This window comes from Chlorocebus sabaeus, chromosome 10 (assembly GCF_047675955.1).
Source record: "Chlorocebus sabaeus isolate Y175 chromosome 10, mChlSab1.0.hap1, whole genome shotgun sequence".
NCBI classification, from domain to species: Eukaryota; Metazoa; Chordata; class Mammalia; order Primates; family Cercopithecidae; genus Chlorocebus; species Chlorocebus sabaeus.
In genome coordinates this window covers 61,209,074-61,224,221 of record NC_132913.1, presented here as the reverse complement: position 1 = coordinate 61,224,221, position 15,148 = coordinate 61,209,074, and positions in this window count along the sequence as shown.

The following is a 15,148-nucleotide window of genomic DNA, read 5'->3' as shown; positions in this document are numbered from 1 at the left end:
TGTGGAATGGTTGGCCTGACATTTATGACTGCCATTTGATTTATAACTGCCATGATTATCAGTTAATCAACATCTTGCGTATAATCATGCTGTAACACAATTCAGTCAGTAAGCCGAAATGGTCGCCAAGATCACACTGACCTTTGGAGACACTGACTGTACAGAATTAAGGGTGTGTTGACATGTGAGTGGATATGTAAGTAACAAATAATAAACTGTGAAGAAAAGGAGACAAAGAAAAGAAAGCCACCCTATCTTTGTGCCTCTGCTGCTTTGATAATCAGGAATGTGCTCGGATCAGTTTAAAAATACTCTGTGTTCTACTTTGAAAACAGAGTACATAAAATGATTTTCTTAGCATTTTACATGTAATAGCTGCAGTCAGGTCTTTCTGAACACAGGAAAAGCCTGACACAAATATGGAACAAACCAAATACGGTAATAGGGTTAGAAAAAACCTGGCAGCTCCTGCAAAACCTGCATGCGGCTAGTTCCAAAAGCTCTGAACTGTTGCTGAGCTCTACCCCCTGAGGCTGGGTTGCCTTGTCGGCCCTATTCTTCAGACAGGTTCAGGCTTCTCTTCATTTGGTTTATCTGCAATCCAATTCCATAACCTGATGATTTGCTTCTTTTGCTTAATTCCTACATTAGCAGTTGTTTTTTGTTGTTGTTGTTGTTCCTACCAGCCTCTCTTCTGTCTGTGTTTTATGAAACATTTCCTCATGGTGTATCTGTACTGTGAGGCACATACACCAGAATACCAGACATGTTGGTTAGCCCTGTGCATTCTTCCCAAGAGGCATGTAGGTTTCCGTAGTGTGGGTTATATGGGATCCTGTTCCTCCAAGCAGTGTGCAACCAAGTAAACAGATAAGGCAGGTAAACATTGGATGATGTGTAAATAAGTAAATAAATGGGCTACGACAATGGAGATTATAAGGAATATATTTAAAATACATAATTTACAAGGAAATAAGATTTGTTGTTTTTAGGCCAGGCACAGTAGCTCATGCCTATAATCCTAGCACTTTGGGAGACTGAGGTGGGTAGATTGTCTGAGCTCAGAGGTTTGCGACGAGCCTGGACAACATGGCAAAACCCTGACTCTACTAAAAATACAAAAAAATATAAAAAATAAAAAATTAGCTAGGCATGGTGGTGCACACCTATCGTCCCAGCTACTCAGGAGGCTGAGAAAGGAGAATTGCTTGAACCGGAAGGCGGAAGTTGCAGTAAGCTGAGATCTGGGTGACAGAGTGAGACCCTATCTCAAAAAATAAAAAAATAAAAATAAATAAATAATAAATAAAAAAGATTAGTTGTTTTTAGTAGAGAGAGTAAAAAGGTCTGGCAGATGGATGGATTTATGACTTGTTCATTCCTCATCCAATGATAACTAAGTAAATGTGCTACACTGGACACTGTAAGATAGAAGGAAGATGGATAAAACATAATTCCTACTCTCAAGGGTTATACTTTGGCCAGGCATGGTGGCTCCTATCTGTAATCCCAGTACTTTGGGAGGCTGAGGTGGGAAAATTGCTTGAGCTCAGAAATTTGACACCAGCCTGGGCAACATAGTGAAACCCTGTTTCTTAAAATAAAATAAAATTAGCTAGGCACGGTGGCACATGCCTGTAGTCCCAGCTACTCAGGACACTGAGGCAGGAGGATTGCTTGAGCCCAGGAGTTTGAGGCTGCAGTGAGTCATGGTCATGCCATTGTACTGAGTGACAGAGTAAAACCCTGTCTCAAAAAAAAAAAAAGTTATAGTTTGTAAAAGAGATATGATATATGTACTCATGCTAGGTAAAAAGTGTTATTACAAAGGAGATATACAAGGTTTAGGTGAGGATGCAATGATTTTGGCTAGGGAGGAGGTAGAAGCATTTAAAGTGGGCTTAAAGCGTGGGTGAGATGGGTGTGATTTCACATAACGAATGTTTTGCCAGGTCAAGGTAAAAATAAGTCACATTAGATGAAAAAGCAACATTTTTCTGGTTTTGGCCAAGATTTACCATCATAGCATTCTCAGAATCTTACAAAATCTGCTCTCCCCAGTATGTTTTTGACAGTTGCCAGGGCAGTAGTTCTTAACCTTTTGAGGATTACATTATCTTTTGAGAATCTGACAAAACCTATAGAATCTCTTCCCAGAAACACAAATGTATACGCAGTAAGTTGATGCAATTTTCAGGAGTTCATGGACCCCTGCAGCCTATTCTTGAACTCCCAGTAGTCCATGGTTTCTAGTTTAAGCATCCTGATGCAGACTATACCTGAAGTACTGAAGCTATTGGTGTTCACAGCACTGTAGCAAGGTCACGCTGCCGGTGGCTTGGGAACACTTGCTATGCACAGAAGCCACATAGTTTTCTCTGAGCTCTCAGGCCTCTAGTGCAGACTGATCTGTATAACTCTTAGGGCCAATTTTGGTGCTAAAGCAGGGTTCCTCACTAGAGTGTTCCCACATGTACACACACAATCAGAATCAGGAGTGTAGTTTGCAGGGTACACACATTTTTAATGTTTTCCTGGCGATTCTGATACCTGTGATGCATCCCTCCACACCTACTGACTTAGGATGTTATTTTCTATGGGCCTCCTCCATCCCTCATGCTGAGATACTCCTGGCAAGCCCATCAGACATGCCCAGACGAATCTGTATCCTGGCTTGGAGCCCGGCTTTGGCTCAGGCTAGGACATCCCTCCCACTCCCCTTCCGTGCTGCATTTACATTGAAACTGGATGGCAAAATAAGGTCACCAACAAGGAAACTCTAGAAAAAAGGCAGTTTACAAGTGTTAAAGAAAATATTTCTATAACACAGCTGTATTGAACAGGGCTAGGCTGTAGCCTTTTGCAATGAAGAATGTGACCTGGGGTTGCTGGCTGAATGTTGAGTTGTTCTGATTTGTAGTTTTAGAATTAGACCAGCTTTTGGGAATAGTGAGGAGGTGGGGGTGAAAACCACGTCCCTGTTACTAGTTTTTATACCATTGAATATCAGAGTAGTAGTTCCCTCAGGACCAAAGCTCTATTACCCAGTAGAGAGAGTAAGCATGTGTTTAAGGCACCAGCAGCACCTCCTCCCATCATCATCTGCTCCCACCTTAATCAAGGCCATATGAGCTCTCTTCTCTGTCAAGACCCCCTTTCTCAACCGAAAAGCACAATCCAGGCAAAACTGTGGGTACTCTTTGTTTCCAGAGGATAATCTGTATCTCTGAAGACTTGAGGACAGACATCTAGTTCATACATCTCAGTACTTTCCAAGAATTATTGCAGTTACTCACACATACCCACTTCTACTGGATATTGTGTCAGACACTTGAGAAACAAAACATCTATAGTGAGTTTGTAGAAGGGAGATATTCTGGGGAAAATGTGAGAAGGCGACCTTCCTAAGATCCCTTGACTCATAATACAAAAGCAAGCTATGTTCACACCTGTCAGAATGAATATTATTCAAAAAGGTGAAAGATAACAAGTGTTGGCAAGGATGTGGAGAAAAGGGAACCCTTGTATACTATTGATGAGAATATAAATTAGTACAGTCATTGTGGAAAACAGTATGGAGGTTCCACAAAAAACCATGTGATCCAGGAATTCCACTTCTGGGTATCTATCCAGTGGAAATGAAAACAGTGTGTCAAAGAGATACCTGCACTTCCATGTTCATTGCAACATTAGTAACAATAGCTAAGACTGGAATCAACCTAAGTTCAACCTAAGTGTCCATCAGTGGATGAATGGATAAAGAAAATGTGTGTGTGAGAGATATATATGTCACATTTTGTTTTGTGTGTATATAAATACACACACATACTGGAAAACTATTCTGCTTTAAAAAAGAAGAAAAGTCATTTGTGAAAACATGGATAAACCTGGAGGATATTACGTTAAATAAAATAAGCTGAGCTCAGAAGAACAAATACTGCATGATTTCACTTATATGTGCAATCTTAAAAAGTCTAACTTAAAAAAGTCTAGAAACAGAATAGAATGGTGGTTACCAGAAGCCTGGTAGTGGGGTGGGGTGGGGGTTGATTGGGAAGATGTTGGTTAAAGAATACAAAATTTCAGTTCAACAGGAGGAATAAGTTCAAGAGATCTATTGTGCAACATGGTGACTAGTTAATAACAACATATTCTACACTTAAAATTGCCAAGAGAGTAGATTTTAAGTGTTCTCATCAGACATACACATATATCAAAATAAGTGTGTGTGGTAATGCCTATGTTAATTAGCTGGATTTAGCCGTTCCACAATGTATACAGATTTCAAAACATCATGTTTTGTACACCATAAATGCATACAATTTTTGTCAATTATAAAAAAAACTATACCATCTGTGAACTAGGCCTGCTTTTTGCCTCAAGTTTTTCTTATTTATTTATTTTTCCTTACTTAAATTTAATGTAAAGCTTTTGCTGTCTTAAATGTTTTCATTAAGAGGAGTGGGGAGAAAGAGAAGGCATAAGGCTTTTTAATCTTTTAATGTTTCTGGTTCTTTCTCTCTCTTTTTTTTTTTTTTTTTTTGAGATGGAGTCTTGCTCTGTCGCCCAGGCTAGAGCGCAGTGGCGTAATCTCGGCTCACTGCAACCTCCGCCTCCCAGGTTCAAGCGATTCTCCTGCCTCAGCCTCCCAAGTAGTTGGGATTTTAGGTGCCCACCACCACACCTGGTTAATTTTTGTATTTTTAGCAGAGATGGGTTTCACCATCTTGGCCTGGCTGGTCTCGAACTCCTGACCTCGTGATCCACCTGCCTTGGCTTCCCAAAGTGTTGGGATTACAAGCATGAGATGCTGGTTCTTTCTCTTTTTTTTTTTTTTGCAGAAAATTATGAAACTTTATTGCAAGACATTATGAAAATCTAAATAAGACATATCCCATTTTCATGGCTAGAAATACTCAATATAATAAAGATGTCCATTCTTCCAAAATTGATCTATAGATCCAATAACAATGCTAATGAAAATTCTACATTTTTCATGGAGCCTGACAACTGGCTCTAAAATGTACATCTAAGAGCAAATTTCCAGAAAAAACAAAAAACAAAAAAAGAAAAACCCAAAACAACAACAACAACAACAAAACACCCAAGACATTCCTGAATAAAAAGAGTAAGAGCTGGGTACAGTGGCTTATGCCTGTAATCCTAGCACTTTGGGAGGCAGAAGTGGGAGTATCACTTGAGCCTAGGAAGTCAGGGCTGCAGTGAGCTGTGATCATGTCACTGCACTCCAGCTTAAACAACAGAAAATGACTCTGTCTGGAAAAAAAAAAATAAGGAGGGAGGACCTTCTTCACAAGGTATCAAGTCTCACTGTAATAAAATACTTAGGAGTAATTTTTTTTTTTTTTATTTCTAACTTTTAAGTTCAGGGGTACATGTGCAGGTTTGTTACATAGGTAAATGTTACACTGTATGCCACAGTGGTTTGCTGCACAGATCATCCCATCACCCAGGTATTAAGCCCAGCATCCATTAGCTATTCTTCCTGATGCTCTCCCTCCTCCCACCCCTTTCTGGTTCTTTCTAATAACTTTCAGTCCTGACATCTGTTCTGAGATTTTCAGGACCTTAAAAGTTCTAAAATGGAGGCAAAGAAAATGGGAAACAGGAAAGAGAAATCCTGGCCTCCCTGAGCAGGACTTAAAGAGTCCAGGCTTCTGATCCCTGTTCAGAGAGAGCCGAAGCCTTAGGGAAAGACTCGATGGCAGGGATGCTCACAGAGGATGCTGGGAACCCCTATTCTCTACTGTACTAAAGCCATTAAAACAGACTGTTTCAGACTGTTTTGGGGTTTGGAGCTGAACTGTGTTAAAAGATGTGGTTTTTTTTTTTTTTTTTTTTTTTTTTTTTCCTTTTTTCTGTGGTTTTTACTATCTTTGGAATTTATTTCCTTCGAGGTCAATGGCAGCCTGAATTTGGCAGCTTTCAGAGGATTGTGCTTTTGAATTTGTTTTTGTTTCTTTTTTATCTCCTAAAGCTTGGGACTGTGAGGACTTAGGGATATTGCCTCACTAAGAAGGGGAGCACTGTCAATCTGTGATGAGATTGCTGTGCTGCAGGACTTGAAGACTCACGTGAGCTGTCCCGGAACAAGCAGGATTCAGAACTGAGCTCCATATTAAAATCAAACCAACAACAAATTGAAACACAAAAACAACATCCAAAGGCAGAAAACAAATGAGAGTGGTTCACACCTCTGAATATCAAGACATTAAAACGCAAATGAAAATCTGGAAAACAATTGGAAACATATTGAAAGAAAATGTTTAACATCATTAATATGCACTTTCTTTTTTTTTTTGAAACGGAGTCTTGCTCTGTGCCCTAGACTGGAGCGCAGTGGCTCGATCTCGGCTCACTGAAAGCTCCGCCCCCCGGGTTCACGCCATTCTCCTGCCTCAGCCTCCTGAGTAGCTAGGACTACAGGCGCTCGCCACCACGCCCGGCTAGTTTTTTGTACTTTTTAGTAGAGACGGGGTTTCACGATGTTAGCCAGGATGGTCTCAATCTCCTGACCTCGTGATCCGCCCGCCTCGGCCTCCCAGAGTGCTGGGATTACAGGCTTGAGCCACCGCGCCCGGCCTAATATGCACTTTCTAATCAAAAGAAAATGATGTATGTCTCCATAGAAAATTGGATAAAGGGTATAAACAAGAAACTCATAGAATAGTACCAATGGCACTAACTGTGTAAAAATGCTCACTCTCACCAGTCATCAAAGAAATGAAACTTTAAAAAAGCACCATATTTTTGATGATCCAATTGGCAAAGATTAAAAATAAAAATGAAAACTGAGTGTATGGAGAAATAAGTACTTTTATAAATTGCTTGTGAGTGTATAAACTGGTAAGTTTATGCACTTTGAAGGGCAATTTGGCAATGCATATCATAAGCCTTAAAATTGTGTTTACACTTCAGTACAGCAAAGTCCACTTAGAGGAATTCAACCTTAAAAATCATCATGGATCTGTGCAAATGTTTAGTTACAAGAATGTCATATAATATATTCCAAGTTACATACTATGAAATATTATGCAAGTATTAAAAATAAGGTCAGACAGCCTGGGCAACATGGCAAAACCTCATCTCTACAATAAATACAAAAATTATCCGGGTGTGGTGGCATGTACTTGCAGTGCCAGCTATTTGTTGTGGGGGTGACGTGGGGAGATCAATTGAGCCTGGGAGGTTGAGGCTATAGTGAGCCATGATTATACCACTGCACTCCAGCCTGGGCAACAGAGCAAAACCCCATCTCAAAAAGAAAAATAAACAAAAAATAAATAAATAAATAAATAAATAAATAAATAAGAGCTGGATGAGGTGGTACGCACCTGTAGTCCCAGCTATGCAGGAGCCTGAAATAGGAGGATGGCTTGAATTCAGAAGTTTTGAGGCTGCTATGTTTGCACCTGTGAATAGCCACTGCACTCCAGCCTGAGCAACATAGGAAGACTTCGGTTCTAAAAGTGAATGAATGAATGAGTAAATACATAAATAAATAAAATTAGGATCTCGAGCCCCATAAGACCAGTCTAAATGTCAGAAAAACACCAGACAAACACAAATTGAGGGACATTCTACACAATACTTTACCAGTACAATAGCACCTCCTTATCAACAGTTTTACTTTCTGTGGTTTTAGTTATCTTCAGCAAATTGTGGCAAAAAATATTAAATGGAAAATTCTGGATATAAAAAAATTATACATTTTAAATTGTGTGCTGTTCTGAGTAGCTTGATGAAATCTCAGGCCATCCCACACCATCTCACCCAGATGTGAATCATCCTTTTGTCCAGCAGATCCACATGGTCAATGCTACCCACCTGTTAGTCACTCAGTTGCCCTCTCATGGATTCTGTCACAGTACCGCAGTGCTTGTGTTCAAGTCACTCTTCTTTTAAAAAATTTTTTTAATTTTTTTAGACGGAGTCTTGCTCTGTTGCCAGGCTGGAGTGCAGTGGCAAGATCTCTGCTCACTGTAACCTCTGACTCCCTGGTTCAAGCGATTCTCCTGCCTCAGCCTCCTGAGTAGCTGGAATTACAGGCACATGCCACTAAGCCCAGCTAATTTTTTTTGCATTTTTAGTACAGATGGGGTTTCACCATGTTGGCCAGGATGGTCTCGATCTCCTGACCTCGTGATCCACCCGCCTTGGCCTCCCAAAGTGCTGGGATTACAGGCATGAGCCCAGCCTTCAAGTCACTCTTATTTGACCTCACAATGGTCCCAAAGCACCAAGAGTAGTGATTCTGGTAATTCAGATATGCCAAGGAGAAGCCATAAAGTACCTCCTTTAAATGAAAAGGCGAACCTTCTCAATAGAAAAAGAAAAAAAATCATATGCTGGGGTTGCTGAGATCTAAGACAAGAACAAATCTTCTATCTGTGAACTTGTGATGAAGGAAAAAGTAATTCCTGTTAGTTTTGCCATCACACCTCAGATTGCAAAAGTTATGGCCACTGTGCGTGATAAATGCTAGTTAAGATGCAAAAGGCATTAAGTTTGTGGGTGGAACACATGAACAAAAACGTGTTCCAATTGATGGCAATTGGGTTCAGTACTAGCTGAGGTTTCAGGCACCTACTGGGGGTCTTGGAATGGCCCTCACAGATAAGGGTGGGCTATTGTACTCCTTAAAAGTGTTAAAGTCATGAGAAACAAGGAAAGACTCAGAAAGTGTCACAGGCTAGAGGACACTAAGACATGATGACTAAACACATGAATGTGGTATCCTGATTTAGATCCTATAATACAAAAACAATGTTACTGGAAAAACTAATGAAATCCAAATACGTCTGGAGTTTAGTAATAACGCACCCTGTTGGTTTCTTAGTTTTGACAAATGTACCATGGTAAGGTAAGATACTAACATTGTAGGGTGACTAACCATTCCAGTTTGTGTGGAAGAGGGGTTTCTTGGGATGTGGGACTTTCAGTGCTAAAACCAGGACAGTCTGTGCAAACTGGAATGATTGGCTGTAATCTAACAATTGGATTAGAGGTGTATGGGAATTCTATATTATCTTTGTAACTTTTTTTGTAAATCTAAAAGCATTCCAAAATAAAAAGTTTATTAAAAATAATAAAACAAACAAATTAAAAACAAGTTAGGAATAGCTGACTAATAATGAGATAACAGGCCTAAAGAAGTTAAATATCACTTTAGTCAAATAATTTATTAAAGTCCTACTAGGTGCAATGTTTTCTGATGGTTCCTGCTTTCAAGTGTACAAAACAGATATATATATACACACACACACACACACACATATATTTCTTTCTATAATCTTGCTGTTATATTTGCAGAAATATATGTGTTGGTGAGGAACTCTGTGGGTTTATTCATTTGGCCTTTTTATGCATTTGCTTTTAGCATACATTAAACACACTTTTAAAGTGTGCATTTCTTTTGTTTCTTTTTTTTTTATTTTGAGACAGAATGCCACTCTGTCGTCCAGGCTGGAGTGCAGTGGTGCCATCTTGGCTCACTGCAACCTCCGCCTCCTGGGTTTAAGCAATTCTCCTGCTTCAGCCTCCCAAGTAGCTGAGATTACAGGCATGCACCACCACACCTGACTAATTTTTGTATTTTTAGTAGAGACAGGGTTTCATCATGTTGGCCAGGCTGTTCTGGAACTCCTGACCTCAGGTGATCCGCCCACCTTGGCCTCCCAATGCTGGGATTACAGGTGTGAGCCACCGTGCCCAGCCTAACATGTGCATTTCTTGCCATTCCACTGTTATCCATGGATTTCTTTCAAAATATTCATTTCTAAGCCTTTGTTCATATGCTTCCATCTCCTCTTCAAAAAAGTTTCCACAATTAAATTAGTTTATGTTAAACCTCCCAGGTACAGGAGCCTGGACCATCCCCTATGCTATTCTCACAGAGTCTCATTTTCAGTATTCTACTAGGTTTTTTTAAAAATGAAGCTTCTGGCTAGGTGTGGTGGCTCACGCCTGTAATCCCAGCACTTTGGGAAGCCAAGCTGGGTGGATTACCTGAGGTCAGGAGTTCGAGATCAGCCTGGTCAACATGGCGAAAACTCATCTCTACTAAAAATACAAAAATTAGCGGGGCATGGTGGTGGGTTCCTATAATCCCAGCTACTCAGGAGGCTGAGGCAGGAGAAACATTTGAACCCTGGAGGCAGAGGTTGCAGTGAGTCAAGATGGTGCTACTTCACTCCAGCCTGGGCAACAAAGTGAGACACCGTCTCAAAAAAACAAAACAAACATAAAATGAAGATTCTATTTACTTTTTTCTCCTATTTATAAAATAGGGTATAATTTACATATAGTAAAATTTACCTTATTTAGTTATATAGTTCTATGAATTTTGACTACTCTGATACATTTTCACTATTGTAATGCGAATATTTTCTTCTTGATTTTTTGTTTGTTTTTTGAGACAAGGTCTTGCTCTGTTGACCAGGCTGGAATGCAGTGGTTCAATCACAGCTCGCTACGGCCTCAACCTCCTGGACTCAAGCAATCCTCCTACCTCAGCCTCGAGAGTAGCTAGGATCACAGGTGCATGCCACCACGGGTGCAACCACGCCCAGCTAATTTTTTATTTTTTGTAGAGACAGCATCTCCCTATGTTGTCCAGGCTGGTCTCGAATTCCTAGACTCAAATGATCCACCCATTTCAGCCTCTCAAAGTGCTGAGATCACAAACGTGAGCCACCACGCTTAGCCTGCTTCTTTATTCTTAACAGATGTTTGAATTCATCAATAAGGAGAAAAGTGATTTGAAATACTTTATCTTTGACTAGGTCTATGTCAGTTGTAATAAGTAAAACCCTCATTAAATTATTATTCATTCCTTAAATATCCCTTTTTCTCTTGAGCATGAGATTCAGAAGTATTAACTTCTGTAGAGAAGGTGACATGGGTAAATTTTGTAGGAAATCAGCAAATGGAAATATCAGAAAGTTATGATTTAATTTTAAAAAGAGTCAGCATGGCTTCACATCTCATCTGCCTCAGTGATATGAAATAACTTCTGGGTCTAATAACAAGTATCAGCTGAGGGAAGCCATGAACCAATTACTTATACTTTAGGATAAAGTACCATGAAAACAATACCAGACAAACAACTAATCTAGAAGTTAGACAAGTATGGTATAGCGATGAAATACTTAAGTAGATTAAACATTGACTTTGATATCAAAGTGTGGAATAGTTTGGAATGGATGGGTTACAAAGCTCCAGGGATCAATATTAGGACCAATTTTGTTCATTTTTATATGTCAGTGATTTGGAAGAAGTAACATGCAGTAAGCTTGTTATACAAAACTAGAGGGAGGGTCAGTCAATACAAAGAAGGAATGAAATGACTTAAGACGACTAGGGACATAAGCAGATAAGTGGCTTATTCAATTCAGTGTGGAGGAAATATGAGGTAGAAAGATTATTTCATGGTAGGCTGGGCTTGGTGGCTAATGCCTGTAATCCTAACACTTTGGGAGGCTGAGGCAGGTGGATCGCTTGAACTCAGGAGTTCGAGACCAGCCTGAGCTGGTAAAACCCCATTTCTATAAAAAATACAAAAATTAGCCAGATGTGGTGGCTTATGCTTGTAGTCCCAGCTACATGGAGGGGCTGAAGCAGGAGGATCACTTGAGCTTAGGAGGTGGAGGTTGCAGTGAGCCAAGATGGCACCACTGCACTCTAGCCTGGGTGACAGAGTGAGACCTTGTCTCAAAAAAAAAAAAAAAAAAAAAAAAAAAAAGATTATCTCAGTAATGTGAAATCAGAATGTTCAAAATAGAGTAAAAAAGTACAAACTCATGAGTTAGCAAGCATGCTAGAAACAAAATAATTCCAATGCAATGAGTAAGACAGGCATATTGACTACAGAATTTAAAGAAATGCCTTGTTTTATTTTTTTTTGAGATGGAGTTTCACTCTTGTTGCCCAGGCTGGAGTGCAATGGGGTGATCTTGGCTCACTGCAACCTCCGCCTCCTGGGTTCAAGTGATTTCCCTGCCTCAGCCTCCTGAGTAGCTGAGATTACAGGCGCACGCCACCATGCCTAGCTCATTTTGGTATTTTCAGTAGAGACAGGGTTTCACCACGTTGGTAAGGCTGGTCTTGAACCCCTGACATCAGGTGATTCACCCACCTCAGCCTTCCAAACTGCTGACATTACAGGCATGAGCCACCACGCCTGGCCAAGAAATGCCATATTTTTAATATACTAGATTTAAAAAAAACTCAGTGAAATATATGTAATTAGAGCAAAAATAAAGTCATTTGCTGTTAAAGATAACAGAAGCTTTAAATTATGGGTGTTGGCCAGGCATGGTGGCTCACACCTGTAACCCCAGCACTTTGGGAGGCCGAGGTGGTCGGATCACCCGAGGTTGGGAGTTCGAAACCAGCCTTACCAACACGGAGAAACCACATCTCTACTAAAAATACAAAATTAGTCGGGCATGGTGGCGCATGCCTGTAATCCCAGCTACTACAGAGGCTGAGGCAGGAGAATCGCTTGAACCCAGGAGGCAGAGGTTGTGGTGAGCCAAGATCGCACCACTGTACTCCAGCCTGGGCAACAAGAGCAAAACTCCATCTCAAAATAAATAAATAAATAAATAAATAACAGGTGTTTATTAGTTCCAGAAATCTCTTAAATTAGGTGACTTCATCTATTATTGTTTTATAGTTTATGTATACATTGTGCATCTATTATATATCAAATGGTTCATAACAAAAACATTCAAACATATCCTTATATTTTTGATGGTTGGTTCAACTGGTGAGTACCAGTTTTGTGGCCCCTTTACAATCAGCAGGTCATATTACTAACAGTTTCTCCATTAAAATAAGAAGTCTGAACGTTTAATCCTAAAAGAATCCAAATTCATGGCTTGTTGAAATCAATGTATTGTTCTACAGATATCTATTAATTATCTTCTATTTGCTCAACACTGAAAAATTGTCTCCTTACTCTTTCACTGCGCAACATGCCTGCTTTGATAAAGCATAAAAGTCTCACATTTTCCTTTAATATTTGAAATTCCAGTAAGTTAAGTGTCATAGCTTTTAAAAACGTCCCTATGGGACAAAGAGCTGTTTTGTTTTCAAATGATACCTCTCCTTCCTTGGAAATCACTGCTTAAGAACCGTAGAAAAAGAGTAAGATATTGCTTGTGCACAAAGCACTTATGATTTAAATCGTGGTGACAATACTAAATCATGAATTAAGAGTGATATTAAGGGGTATACTATAAGGTTAATGGAAAGTTAGAGATGAGGGAATGATCAATAGCTGGAAGCAGTGGCTTTTTAAATTTTTATTTTTGAGACACGGTCTCTGTCACCAAGACTGGGGTGCAGTGGCACAATCACAGCTCACTGCAACCTTGACCTCCCCAGGCTCAGGTGATCCTCCTGCCTTAACCTCCAGAGTAGCTGGGACTACAGGTGCACATCACCATGCCCAGCTAATTTTTGTATTTTTTGTAGAGATGAGGTTTTGCCATGATGCTAAGGCTGGTCTCGAATTCCAAAGTGTTGAGATTGGCCACCATGCCTGGCCAGCAGGGGCTTTACGGAAAGAGGTTAAGACTTGAATTGAAGCATGGGGAGGGGGGAAGGAAAATCCTGGCGGCAGAGGGCCAGTAAATTTTCTGTGGTTAGATTGTCTACAGGACAGTGAGGAGTTGGGAGAGATGCCCTGATATGCATTAGATCATTTGAATCACTCAAATTTTTTGAGCCAGGTTAAGGAAGATTAATTTGGTGGTAGATATAGAACAGAAAGGAGCAGGAAAGTCTGGAGGCCTGTCTAGGGCAACAAAAGTGGGCCAGGGCAAAGCATGCTTTGATACCTTCCAGAAGGAGCTGACTGACCCCCCAGTGATTTCTGAATTCAGAAGACAGTCCTTTGGCAAAGCATCTGATGTATTGTAGGCTTTGTTATTTCTCTTCTCTATTATTTGAATTTGTGTATGTTTATATTTTGCTTCTTGCTCTGTGGCCCAGGATGGAGTGTGGTGGTGCAATCACGGCTCACTGCAGCCTTGACTTCCTGAGCTCAGGGAATCCTCCCATCTCAGCTTCCCAAGTAGCTACGACTGCAGGCATGCACCCCCATGCCTGGCTAATTAAAAAAATTTTTTTGTAGAGTTGAGGTCTCAGTATGTTGCCTAGGCTAGTCTTGAACTCCTGGGCTCCAGTGTTCCTCCTGCCTTGGCCTCCCGAAGTGCTGGGACGCATGCGTCACTGTGCCTGGCCTGTATTTTGTTTCTTTTCTTTTTTTTTGAGACGGAGTCTTGCTCTGTCGCCCAGCCTGGAATGCAGTGACGTGATCTTGGCTCATTGCAAGCTCCACCTCCCAGGTTCATACCATTCTCCTGCCTCAGCCTCCTGAGTAGCTGGGACTACAGGCGCCCACCACCATGCCTGGCTAATTTTTTTGTATTTTTGTTAGAGACGGGGTTTCACTGTGTTAGCCAATATGGTCTCAATCTCCTGCCCTCATGATCCACCTGCCTCGGCCTCCCAAAGTGCTGGGATTACAGGCGTTAGCCACTGTGCCCGGCCCTATATTTTGTTTCTTAACTGGATATCCACTCCTTGAGGATAGGGACCATGCAGCATCTTGTAGAGCAGGGTTCAATAAATGTGATTTCAATGAACAGGTAGCTGAGAGTGTCTGCAGGAAAACTTGGCAGTCAGCACCTGGTAAGTGGCTGCCTATGGGAGAGGGAAGGGAGATGTGTCAAAGGTAATTTCCCGTATGGGCTTCTGAGAGAATGATGGCCTCACTGTCGCAGACAGAAGCTTCGGAAGGGAGGAGGAGCTGGTTGTGTAGAGAAAGCTACGAGTTTAGCTTTAAACATTCTGAGTTTGAGGTGAAAGTGAGACATTCAAGAGGAATTCACAGTGCTTAAAGATATAGAACAAGGCCCGGTGTGGCGGCTCACACCTATAATCCCAGCACTTTGGGAGGCCGGGGCAGGTGGATCATTTGCAGTCAGGAGTTTGAGACCAGCCTGGCCAACATGATGAAACCCCGTCTCTACTAAAAATGCAAAAAAATTTAGCTGGGCCCGATGGTGTGCACCTTTAGTCCCAGCTACTCGGGAGGCTGAGGCAGGAGAATCGC